Source organism: Ambystoma mexicanum, chromosome 6p (assembly GCF_040938575.1).
Source record: "Ambystoma mexicanum isolate Mex_15411 chromosome 6p, UKY_AmexF1_1, whole genome shotgun sequence".
NCBI classification, from domain to species: Eukaryota; Metazoa; Chordata; class Amphibia; order Caudata; family Ambystomatidae; genus Ambystoma; species Ambystoma mexicanum.
This window is the reverse complement of record NC_090935.1, coordinates 403,061,179-403,074,043: the sequence shown is the minus strand read 5'-3', so window position 1 is coordinate 403,074,043 and position 12,865 is coordinate 403,061,179. Positions and strand designations below refer to the sequence as shown.

The following is a 12,865-nucleotide window of genomic DNA, read 5'->3' as shown; positions in this document are numbered from 1 at the left end:
ATTTGTCGGTGCAGGAAGAGTGGCCGTAAACTGAATTACTGCCAATTTGTGTCCACACTGCCAAACTTGTAATGAGGCTAAAAGTGAAGGCTTTTACACTAGCAACATGCTGGAGGTGAATCTGCCACTTTTCCTGCAAAAATCAGCAGATTTAACACATATGAATTCCACTGGCAGTAAATCTGCCAACAATTATAATTTGCCGGTGCAGGAAAAGTGGTGGTAACAGAATTACTGGCACTTATTCCCACACTGCTGAACTTGTAATGAGGCCCAATGTCTTGAATTGTACCATTGAAGTGTATTATTTTAGTACGTTTAATAAAAGGTATGACAAATCTGATTTTGTTTAACTGTAAGAGAGTTATTTCCTTTGAAAGTAACCTTGACACGACCATTTATCCACTTCCTCTACAAATCCTACTCACGCTTGTGCGCCCCTCACTTCACTGTAACCTTGAGGTCATTTTTATATCGCCTCTCTGCTTTTCTCTCTCACTGTCTCACTTACACATTCTATCTGCTTTCTCATCTCTGTGTGTAATCTAGTTGTCACCTATGTCTGGGCTTGCATCAGAAAGCAGGCCTGAAAACAATTTTATACGTGATCTCACATCGCTCTAAGCAAGTCAGCACATCAACTAGGCTAGCCAGGGCTGCATTTTACAAATGTGTTTGCTAAAAAGTCATCGGCAGTTGCAAAGGAGAACTAATGATGAAATGTTGCAATTCTTTAGGGCTAGACACAATGACCAGAGCAATATTTTTTTAGTAACCTAACTTTTATTGACCTGTAATAAAATTGCACTTCATTAAAAACCGCTAGATGCCAAATATTTGGACAACAGGAAACAATTGCCTTTGTGATATAGTGTATCCTGTTGGAAGAAAACAATGGCCATTGAATTGCTTTTGAAGATCGTATGCCAGGAGAAATGACTGGCCATCACTGTAGATGTGTCGTAATATTCATCATGCATTAAGTGCCAGCAAATTTCATTAGAATGACGCTTCTGCATGCCAGGATGCTGCTATCATTTACTAGGTTAATTCCAAGGGCCTCATCATGGCCTTAACGGTATGCCGGATGTAATACTGGCGGGATACCGCCATCGCAAATAGCGTTACTGCCACTCGGTCCAGCGCAATTTAACTGGGTCACAAGTAGCGGTAAGGCTGTAGTTCCCGATGGGGGGTTTTGGCGCTATTATTGCTGGTGGTAATAGCTTGCCACCCAACTTGATATCGGGTAGACACTTAAAAGTGGCAGTAATAGCATTACCGCTGCATTTAAGGGCTACTGTGATGAGGCCCCAATAAACATATAAGCCTTGTGGAAATATTCCAAAGGGTAGCCAATAACATTAGGATGTTGGTTCAGTATTCCAGGCGTGTGCAGATATGTGATGCTCAATGGAGAAGTTTGTCAGTGGCACTGCTCAAAAATGCCATTGTTTTGCCCAGTACACCATCTGTCAGAAGTGATCGCTAATGCTCATGCAGATCTATTCTGGCGACTGCTTTATGGAGGGCTAAGGGTGCCAATGGGCAATTCAGGTTACTAAACCTCAATGCACTGATCTTCTAGACTAAGAGTGATACAGTGAAGGTATACATTACGTTTTAAATTTATACAGAGACGCCAGCAGAAAGGTTGAGAGGGTCGTACCTGGAACTAAGAAAATCATATGAAAAAAGACCCACAAATGTCTCTGAGGCTTATATCTACTTCAGACTGATACAGGATCATATAGTTATACTCCTATTAATATTCAATATCAATTTTTCATAGTCGAATGACCCTAGAGAGAGAACAACAATGTATAGAAAATGTGTTATTAGCATTCAATTGTCATGAAAACACATGTAGATAAAATATATTTTTTTATAAATGTACAAAAGGATTATGCTGCAAAGTGACTTGTGCAAACAATACAAGTAACTTGTGCAATATTATTACACAAATACATACAGTACTCAAAAAGACAATAGTTAAAAAGAAAAGCCTTAGTTTAAAACTATCTGCTACCAAACATGCAAGGTTACAGTTAAGACATGTCTTAATTTTTGGTAATGTCACCCTATTTAGGTTTTACAATGCCAGGGCTACTGATATGTAGCTCACAATAACATTCAATGTGTGAATGATACGCCTGCTCTAAGATGCAGTACATATATGCCCAACATGTTTCGTCCTCCCTGTGTAATCACACTATTGGTAGAACTTCTTCAGGGGACAAATCTTCTCAACATTAGGATAGCCTTCTGCGAGACACTTTCTGGGATTGAGATATTCTTGGTAACAATCAATGGAAATATATTCCTTAAGCATATTGTGTGAAGCCACCTAAAACACAGTGCAGAAACAGCTTTCATTAGTGCTGTTCTTTAAATCTAATACATTAGAACAACTCACAAAATCAATGAATTGAGGGGTGCTTACCACCAATAGTCAGACTGTTTGATAATGGTAGGTCAAGTCTCTAGGAACTAGACAATTACCTGTAGGGGTGAACAACTAAGTAAATGGTGTGTTCACACCAACATACATACTCAACAAAAAGACAACATATGGCTGTCCATAAAACCCAACTGGGTTCCTCTAGCTCCACTTAATTGGACTAGGACCTGATGAATTCAATTATTCACACTCATGTCAGAGTAAATGCATCTAAATTATTCTACTCAATAAATCCTGCATGGATACTCCTTTCTGCAGAAATTAATCATAAGCAGGGACAGGAGGAGAACAAGAGGGACGGGAATGGAACAAATAACACACATTCTCTGATTACTGTGGGTGGTGTGGGTGGCATGCCACAATAAGAAAGAAAGTTTATCAAATGCACGTATGCGCTCTGTTATTATACAGCTTCATACTTACTAGAGGAGTTGCTGGAATGGCCAAAAGTGAAATAAAGAAGTCGATGGACACTGCTGTTAGCTACATCAAAAGAATTGCTGTATGTGTATTGCCCCTGTCAAACTATAAATAGGCAAAGGGGCTGCTCAGTATCAACAGATAATTAGGATACAAAATGTAAATCTACAATGTCTGTAGTTTCAGAGTGTATCGAACTCCCAATCCGGCATCTTGAGTATCGCAATATAATTGAGGCTTACATTTAACGATGCAAGCTTCGGCTCTCTGTGTCTGTGGGTCGGTTCCTCTTTCCTCACGGTTGCCTGAAAACGGAACAACAGTTCTGTAATAACAGCTGACCTGTTTGCATGCACAAGCCTAGTCACATGCAGGAGTAGTACTGGATTATGGCATGGCCAACAACCAGCCCGCCATCTTTGCATGGACAATGCCGCACTAACTACACTGTGTGTGACAATCTTTATGATCATATTATAATGCGTCATCACCCCCAGTTGACAGCACAATATAGGGAAATTATAACCTTGAAACAATTACCCTCTATGATGTAGCGCAGTAAATGACAGCATTCTTGCTGAACATCCAATAAGCATAGCAATACTGGGAGCTACTTATAGGTCAATTATCTCAATTAATAGGCTATACTAAATTGTAAACACTATGGCAAAACATGTTAAAAAAGAGACACCAAAGATATATTCATATCGTGTGTGCTGCTGCCAATCTTCTCAAATAGCTCATATGTTGTGGTGTAGGAGGTGATCATACTTTATACCAATCAATGTTCTCATTAAGAACTACCTCCACATTGTTGGTCAAAAGATGTTATTCTCTCTCATACGATTTAATTTTGTCGATGGCTAGACAGCCACTGGGTGGTATTTTTCTAACAAAATTGTCCATTTCAACATCTCACTGGTGAATACAACTCTTATGTTCCAAAATGCACACTTTGTTTTTCCTTTCAGTCTTACCTATGTAGATTTTGCCACACAGGCACCAGATGACATACACACCCATACTGGAATTACAGTTACTGAACAATCTTTGGGTTCACATTTTTCAAGAGCAACGTTCACTTCTTTTGTCCTTTTAGTCTGGGCACAGCTACGTTGGCCAAGAATATCTCGATCACAGAGAGTGTTTTGGGGAAGCCTATCCTAATGTCCCCTGAAGAAGTTCTACCAATAGTATGATTACACAAGGAGGAACAAAAACATGTTGGGCATATATGTACTGCATTTTAGAGCAAATGTATCAATCACCCACTGAATATTATTGTGAGATACATATCAGTAGCCCTGGCTTTGTAAAATATATATAAGGTGACATGACATACAATTAAGACGTGTCTTATACTTAACCTTGTGTATTGGGTAGCAGATAGTTTTTAGCTAAGGCTCTTCTTTTTAACCATCCTCTTTTTGAGTACTATATGTATTTGTGGAATAATATTACACAAGTCACTTTTATTTGTTACATGAGTCCCTTTGCAGTATAATCCTTTGGTACATTTATAAAACAATTATATTTTTCATACATGTGTTTTAATGACAAATGAAGGTTAATAAAATATGTCCTATAAATTGTTGTTCGCTCTGTAGGGTCATTCGACTATGACAAATTGATATTGAATATTAATAGGGGTATATCTATATGATCATCTATGGGTTTTAAGTATATATTAGCCATAGAGACAGTGCAGAGTTATGTGGGGCTCTTTTTTTCATATGGTACACGTTATGTTACAGAGACTTCTATGATGTCAGTGTCTGTAGCATCCTTATTATGTAGAGCTCTATGTTCATGAAGCTGATCACCTGTGCAGTCATTTTACTATGAACCATATCATGTATCCCAGCGGCATACATTTAATATGATTCATGTAACAACACCTAGATGTACAGGCTGCCTATGTGACATTAATGCAAATGACATTACATCGTCTTTATAAACAGACCTATCACTTTCTCATCAGACCCTCTTGTAAGCTGCTTAAGAAGAATATTGATCTGCATTGTAAATAATCATTTAATAAATCATTCCATCACCTTTCTATGATAACCAACTACCACTTAGACATAAAGAACAGACTCAAATCCACTTTAGTCATCCCAACCATTGATGTCATGTAGCCAACCAAACACCTAAAACATAAAAACAGGACTAGAGGTAGGTCCCAGAGACACCGGCTGCAGAAGAATGTATTATGATCAGTGGAACAAATCTGGACATAAACATAGACTGCTTACATGGCTCTACACATATACCTAGAGCCACAAACCCACATACTACCTTGGATTAGAGCTACTAATCCATCTTTCCCATTGGGCCATAATCTCTCCACAATACTCACCCGGACCCGAAAGGTGACTGCCTTTCTAGAGATCACACTGCTGCAATACTCTTTAAGATACATTGGGCCTCATTACGAGGTTGGAGGTAGCCATGCCGTTCATACCGGCATGAGTAACCCAAACTCGGGTCTGTCTCCGGGTCCCGCGAAAGGGGAATAACCGGGCCATTCTGACCTTGGCGGGCCCGGTAATTCCCCTTTCGCAGAACCCAGAGCCGGTATGTCCCCATTCCCATTTGAGCCCCCATAGGGCTCAATGGGAATGTGGAGGATGGTAGCAGCGGTACCATTCATAATGGTACCGTTGATACCATCCAGTTCTGCTCGCAGGGGCCGCTCTGCATGCCTCTGCATGCCTGGTCATACAGGCACGCAGAGCGGCACCCATGAGCAGAACTCGTAATGTGGCGGCATGGTAACAACGGCACCGGTAGCACTACCGGCTCCGTTGTTGCCTTACCACCACTATTGTAATGAAGCCCATAGCCACCTTTGTGTGTTTCTGCACACTACCCCAAATCACTGAGAAATGGGTACCGAGAGAAGCAACCAGTAAATTGTTGGTCAGTGCTACTGTGATTATAATGGTACACAACTATGAACATCACACATAAATGTGCACAATAGTAATGTACACAGATGAACTACATCACCGGTATGGTTTATGTTCCTTACCTGAATGTTTGCAACACCATATCCATAGATTTCATGATGCCTCCCTGAAGAAGGTCCGCAGTGATCACTGGAATGTAATCTATTTCAGTGTCCTTAGTTATTAACATAAGCCGATAGAGCTGTGACAACTGAACAATTTTCTAAGGAGTGTATTTCTGCTGAAGATATAATACACAGTGACGATGTACCAATGATGTAGCATTTTGCATGCACAGATATGGGTGGTTAGTGGGAATTTCATTTATTGAACTGATTGGCAAGGACCAATGTAATCAATGACTTCATACTTTATATACACAAATATGTGTATTTTATTTTTTAGGGCAGGTAGGGCAAGTGTAGAACTTGTTCCAGAGCTCTGGTCCTCTCTAGGCTGGACTATTGAAACAGCCTCTTTCTAAATCTTCCTGTCTCTAATCTTCGACCTTTACAACTTATCCAGAACAGGACTGCGAGACTTGTCCTTGGCCTCAAGCCCAGGGATCGCAACTCACAAGCTCTGAAATCTCTTCACTGGCTCCCTGTGGCTGCAAGGATCAACTTCAAGACCCTCTGCATTGTCCACAAGGCTTTATGGGGCTGGGGCCACTCTACCTCCAACTTTCTCCTTCAAAACATCTCCCTTCCCAAGCTCTCCGTTCACCCACCTCCAACTCTCTGAGGGTCAGATGCTTCTCCGAACAGAGAGTTGGGCGCAGATTTGCGTCCTCAGCTGGGGCCTCCCTGCCTCTCTCAAACTTGAGCAGTACAACCTCCGGTTCCGGAAGCAACTCAAGACCTTCCTTTTCGCTTCCGCTTTCTTTCTTCCTCTCCCCTACTGATGCACCTGACTGTTCCACGCACTGATCACCTGGTCACCCTCTAAACTTGGGCCCAGGCTCCTGCATGTCCAGTTGAACTTGCACTGCCTCCGGGGCTCCCCAGCACTTAAGGGCAACCCTACAGTCCATTCTCTCTGCACTTATGAGACACCCGCTGGCTGCATTTGTGAATTAACTGCACTTCCCTGTCCCTTCCCGCCTGACACTTCTCCCCTTCCTTCTTCCACACACTTGCACAATCTGAATGACACAAGGCCTAGTAATATTATTATTCTGTCCTCCCCTGTTTCCCCCTTCTTGTCTTATTGCGACTAGAAACACTTGAGTACAGGCGTGTTATAAATGCCACATCATATCAAATCATATGTCTATTCCACTATTCACAATGCAGCATGTAAAGCATCTTAGGCTTGCCAGTATGAATCTTTGAGCACAGGATATACAGAGTCAAAATCATGCTATTGCCCTCAACTGTCCAAACATTTAAAAGACCGTTCTCAAGCAGGTATACACAATTCATCTCAATCATGTTAATGTGGCACAGCCATCCAGTATCCACAAGGCTCACAACATGTAAATAATCAGACATTCAAGTATCCGCAAATGCCCTCACTCATTAGCTAAAATAGCCTGTGACAGTATCCACACATGCCGCAGCACATAAAGACCAATATACAGTCCAGAATTCCCCATTAATCTTCATATTTGTTGCTCTTGGTCTCCACCATATTTTCCCAGAGGCAGTACTATTCCCAGGTGGCCTGGCCACTCTTAAACCTGCCTTCTTGGACTGAGAAATAAGGAGCAGTGCCATTGAACCACCAGAGATTGGCAAGATTCACAAAAAATGATGAAGATGCAAAAAAGTATACTCATAAGCCCCTTGATTCACGAAGGTGTCTCACATTTAGGAATGAGTACAAGTCAAGGGGTTTCAAATCACCCCTCCAAGGTTATCTAAGGGTGGAGCATGCTCCTGACATTCACATTTCTACACAACCATGCGGTTTGAGCTATGGGTGCAGCCACCTAGACGTATCATTTCTGGGGGACACATTTGCAGCCTTAGGCATTACAGGGTCGGCCACTGTCAAAACATTTTTTTATGTTTAGATATTTGTACCATACGCCAGTGCTATTTGCATGGGTTTCAGGCAGTCTGGCAGCTCTGCCAGAGAGTGTGTGGAATTTCGTCAGGATGAATGCAAGATTGTTGTGCGCTTGTGTTGATGTGTGTAGGACGGAATTGTGAAGTATTGCCATCTGGCAAGCACATAGAAGTGCAAGCTTGTTTGATGTTTATTAATAATATAACTATTCAGGTAATTCTATCTCAAAAAGCATATTCTGCTAACCAGGCTCCCCTTTCAGCAAACTCCATGCCAAAAATATAGTGTATACATGTGATGGCTGAATCAGTATCCGGATCTGCAGCGCCTGCTCTCCAGTGGCCCAGAGCACGTTTGGGGCACAGGTGCTCTCTTAACAGCTGCAGTGACAGCCAGGTCACTTCAGCATAGGGGCGGCATTTAATATATGAGCCTCTGTCCCCAAAGCACATAACCATGAGTGTTACTTTCCTAGTGGCAACTGTAAACTGTACATATAAGCCATACCTCAGTCTAATATATATACATGCAGGGGTGCCCTGTGGGCAGCTGCGGTTGGGATCATGAAACTAAAACATAATGATACAGTCCACACTGCAACTGGATTCAATGTATCATCAAATTATGTTATATTTGTTGGCTGGTAGGTGTATCAATCCAGAAATCACGTTTAAGGTCATCCCAACATAAACCTGAATGCAGTCACTTCTTTACCCAAACTGAAATTATTTTTTCAAACACAGTTAGAAAAGCACATAATGCAAAAGTATTTAAAGCAAAAAATTGTCAGGGGCCAAACAAGCCACGCCAAAGCTCGCAACAAGTTCAGAAGGAGTCAAAACCAGATCAAAAAATGCTACAAACAACAAGAGAACTTGATTAGCAATCTCACGGATTTGACCTTACCAACTGACCTAACATCAGCCCTAAACAAGGGTCTCTCTTTCAGCCCTTCTTCTGTCTCGGATCATTTCAACACAAATGCAGATCTTTTAAGTTCTGCAGAAGGCTAAAACTAAAGAAATATTTTGCTACCAATGTATACACCAAAAAGACCACAGAAAAACATGTTCCATCAGAATTATCTGTTGAACAATTAGAACATACAACTACTTTAATGAACATCACGGAAGAAAATGACGCACACTCAGTGCTCTCTATCTCTGACAATATGAACATCATGACAGACATGTTTGAAGATACCAAATTAAAACCTAAGTCTAAATTCATTCCCCACTTACCATCGGATAATGACATTGACATTTTTTCAAAGCTTACAATACAAGATCTCCGGCATAACTACCTAACAACAACCCATATCAAAATGAGCCAGAACCTGAGGAGACAAGAAAAAATTGAACTATCCAAACCAAGACAAAATAGTGAGATCACGGTAAAGAAAGCTGATAAGGGTGGAAATATTGTCCTCATGAGAACCACAGATTATCTAAAATCAGCAAATGCTCACCTTCAACAATCACAGTGTTATGAAAAGTTGCCCACAAATCCACTGAAATGTTAGTCAAAGATTGTAGACTAATAACAGACCATTGGCTGGATATAGGACTCCTATCGGAAGATGAATATGATTACCTATACAATCCATATCCAATACTAGGTGCCATCTACTTCATATAAAAAATTCACAAACAATTTGATAGGTTTCCTTCATGCAGACCCATCATTAACGGCATTGGCTCACTTACGGAACCTATATCACAATTTATCGATACCCACCTTCAACCACTCGTCACCGGCCTGGCATCTTACATCAAAGATACCACCCATGTTATACAACAGCTCGAAACAGTTATTTGGGAGGACGAATTCAGACTAGTGACAATAAGAACTCCATTTCCTCTTTGCAACGAAATAGAGGGAACCAAAAGAACTTAATCTGCTAACAACAACCTTTTTGAAATACAATAGAGGACACATAATTATGATTTGTATTAGCTGCTATTTACTACGCACTTACATTAGAAGAAATTACATATACAAACATTACTATTGCAAATTCACCAAATCATCTTTTGGATAAATAATCACTGGCGCAATTTCCTTGATCTCCATTCATCTTTTGTTTTGTTAAAAATTGTCATTACACTACATGTCAACCCTCAAGGGTCACTCTTTCAAGAACACAATCAAAGTTATAAATTAGTGAAAGGAAAAAGAAGAGACAGGACCAAAAGTCATGGAATTATGCTAAAGGAGAGAATGAAATCAGGAAAGTTATGATGACATAGAACAAGGCATCAAATCTGGATTTCAATGAAGAGGGAAATCAAAATGCATTCTTAGATTATCCATTTTTCCTTCAGTGTGATGACAAGTGCAGTTAGTAATATATGCTAATAGAAGGAGTAAAACAAAAAAACACAAAGTATGGTGGCTAGTATCTCTCATACCTATTACAAACACATCCCCTTGATATCATATATTTGTCAGCACTATGAGCCCAGCTCATCTGTAAAAGGGTTATGTTTATTCTGCTCAAACAGCCAGGCCCTGCCAACTTGCAGGGCAGAAGACGGAATGGCTATGCCTCTCCTTTGATCCATTGTGCAGCAGTACAACAGCCTCCCAGCAGGAGGTGTTATGGGAAGCAGGAATCAAAGGGCACACTTCTCCCATAAGACTAGCCTCACACAAGGGTGCTGCACACCAAAAGGGCCTTTGCTATTCTTAAGGGAAGGGGACATGGTTAGTCTAGACCACACGTGCATTCTTACGGCCCGCAGACCAGTTGCGGCCTGACACGCTGTTTTGTCTGGCCCGCCAGGAACAAAGACTTTCCTAATGGAGTGCGGCCTCCAAGTCTTTGTAACTCTTCCGGGCCAGACAAAACACTGACCCTCATTGACTGCGTGCGTCACGTAGTGCATGTGTGCTGCACCAATAGAATGCCAGCACTATGGCTAGCGTGGTCAATAAGGCTTGATGCCGGAAAGCATTGCAGCCTTGCCACACCAGCCATAGTGACAAAGACCTCACCAGCGCCGTAGCACGTTATTTGGGAGGGGGATATCTGTCCTACCTATATGTGTTTGTGTGTGTGTGTGCGTGCGTGCGTGCGTGCGTGCATGCGTGTGTGTGTGCGTGCATGCGTGCATGCGTGCATGCGTGTGTGTGTGTGTGTGTGATGGGGGTGGGGGTTCAGGCCTGTATGGGTGTATGGTGTATGCTTGTTAGTTGTATGCTGAATTGGGGGTGGGGGTTCGGGTCTGTATGGGTGTATGCTTGTTAGTTGTATGCTGAGTTAGGGGGTGGGGAGGTTCGACTCTGTATGGGTGCATGGTGTATGCTTGTTTTATGCTGAGTTGGAGGGTGAGGGGGTTCAGGACTGTATGGTGTATGCTTGTTAGTTGTATGCTGAGTTAGGGGGTGGGGGGTTCGGGTCTGTATGGGTGCATGCTTATTAGTTGTATGCTGAGTTAGGGGGTGAGGAGGTTCGAGTCGGTATTGGTGCATGGTGTATGCTTGTTGTATGCTGAGTTGGGGGCTGAGGGGTTTGGTCTGTATGGGTGCATGGTGTATGCTTGTTAGTTTGTATGCTGAGTTGGGGGTGTGGGTTTTCAGTCTGTATGGGTATGTATGCATGGTGTATGCTTGTTAATCTGTATGCTGGGGTGGGGGGGGTTTGGGTCTGTGTGGGGTAGAGGGCGAGATTGTGCGTTCAGGATCCAGAGGGGAAGGGGTCTAGATGTGTGCCACCCAGTGAAGTACAAAAGTCAGGCCTGCTGGTGCGGTACCGGGAGGCAGCACAGACGGTGATCCTGGACTCAAGTCCACATTCCTGGCTTCCTGATTAGTCATTGCCTCTCTACCCTGGGTACCAATACATAACTTACCCACAGCAGTAATTACTTAATCTGGTGCACAACCTAGTGATTTAATGTTTTAACAATCATGTTTCTCAATAAAACTAACAACTCTATAAATGGCCCACGCATCCTACCTAAGAAACCATCGAGGGGTTATCTCAGACGAAACAGCAGACAGAGGAGTCCTGATGGCCGCTCCCAGCTCCATGGCGTGCAGCTATGGGAATATGCCTCTATTGAATGCCTTGTGTCTATTTGACACTGCATGGCCTTTCTTTCCTTAATGGTCTGCTCAATGAAAAACAGTTTATATTGCCAGTGATTCACTGTGCCCTGGCCGGGCTCTCCCCATCACCAAACACAAAGCATCTATTGCTGGTCATCTACCACACCCTGACCAGGCTCTCCCAATCACCAAACAGAAAACATCTATTAGTGTTTGGTTGAGGGATGGGGGCCATGGGGCATAGTGTTTGGTTGGGGTGTGGTGGATGTGGGGCACAGTGTTTGGTTGGGGGTGGGGCCCATGGGGCACAGTGTTTGGTTGGGGGGTGGGGGCCATGGGGCATAGTGTTTGATTGGGGGTGTGGGCCATAGGGCACAGTATTCGGTTGGGGGTGGGGGCCATGGGGCATCATGTTTGGTTGGGAGTGGGGCCCATGTGGCATAGTGTTTTGGTTTGGGGCCATGGGGCATAGTGTTTGTTGAGGGGTGGGGGCCATGGGGCATAGTGTTTGATTGGGGGCGATGGGGCATAGTGTCTGGTTGGGGGCCATGAGGCATAGTGTTTGGTTGAGGGTGGGGCCCATGGGGCATAGTGTTTGATTGGGGGCCATGGGGCATAGAGTTTGGTTGGGAGTTGGGGGCCATGGGGCATAGTGTCTCACTCCAGGAGTGAACCCAATAATAAAGCTAAAACAGGCACAATTAGGAGATGTACATACTTTGCTTTTTGTGGAAACCTGACTCAGCGAAGGTCATACTCCTCTTGGCCAACCCAAACAGCAAAGTATAACAGTCCATAATAACGGAATGTCCAATCAAGGGTCAATAAAATATATATGCTTAAATTAAACAGACGATATGCAATAACTAAATAGAAATAAATGATAACAGTGGAAAATGTGTAGTACAAAATGAAAGTTTGAAATACAAATAAACACTGTTAAACCTCAAAAACGAATTCTTTTTCC

At 42.5% G+C, this 12,865-nt stretch overlaps 1 protein-coding gene across 1 annotated transcript in view; it reads left to right on the top strand.

Moving 5' to 3' along the window:
• The window catches only part of LOC138511484 (complement component C6-like), a 913,779-nt gene that overhangs the window by 881,623 nt on the left and 19,291 nt on the right, over positions 1-12,865 (top strand). The gene's annotated exons all lie outside the window — the stretch shown is intronic.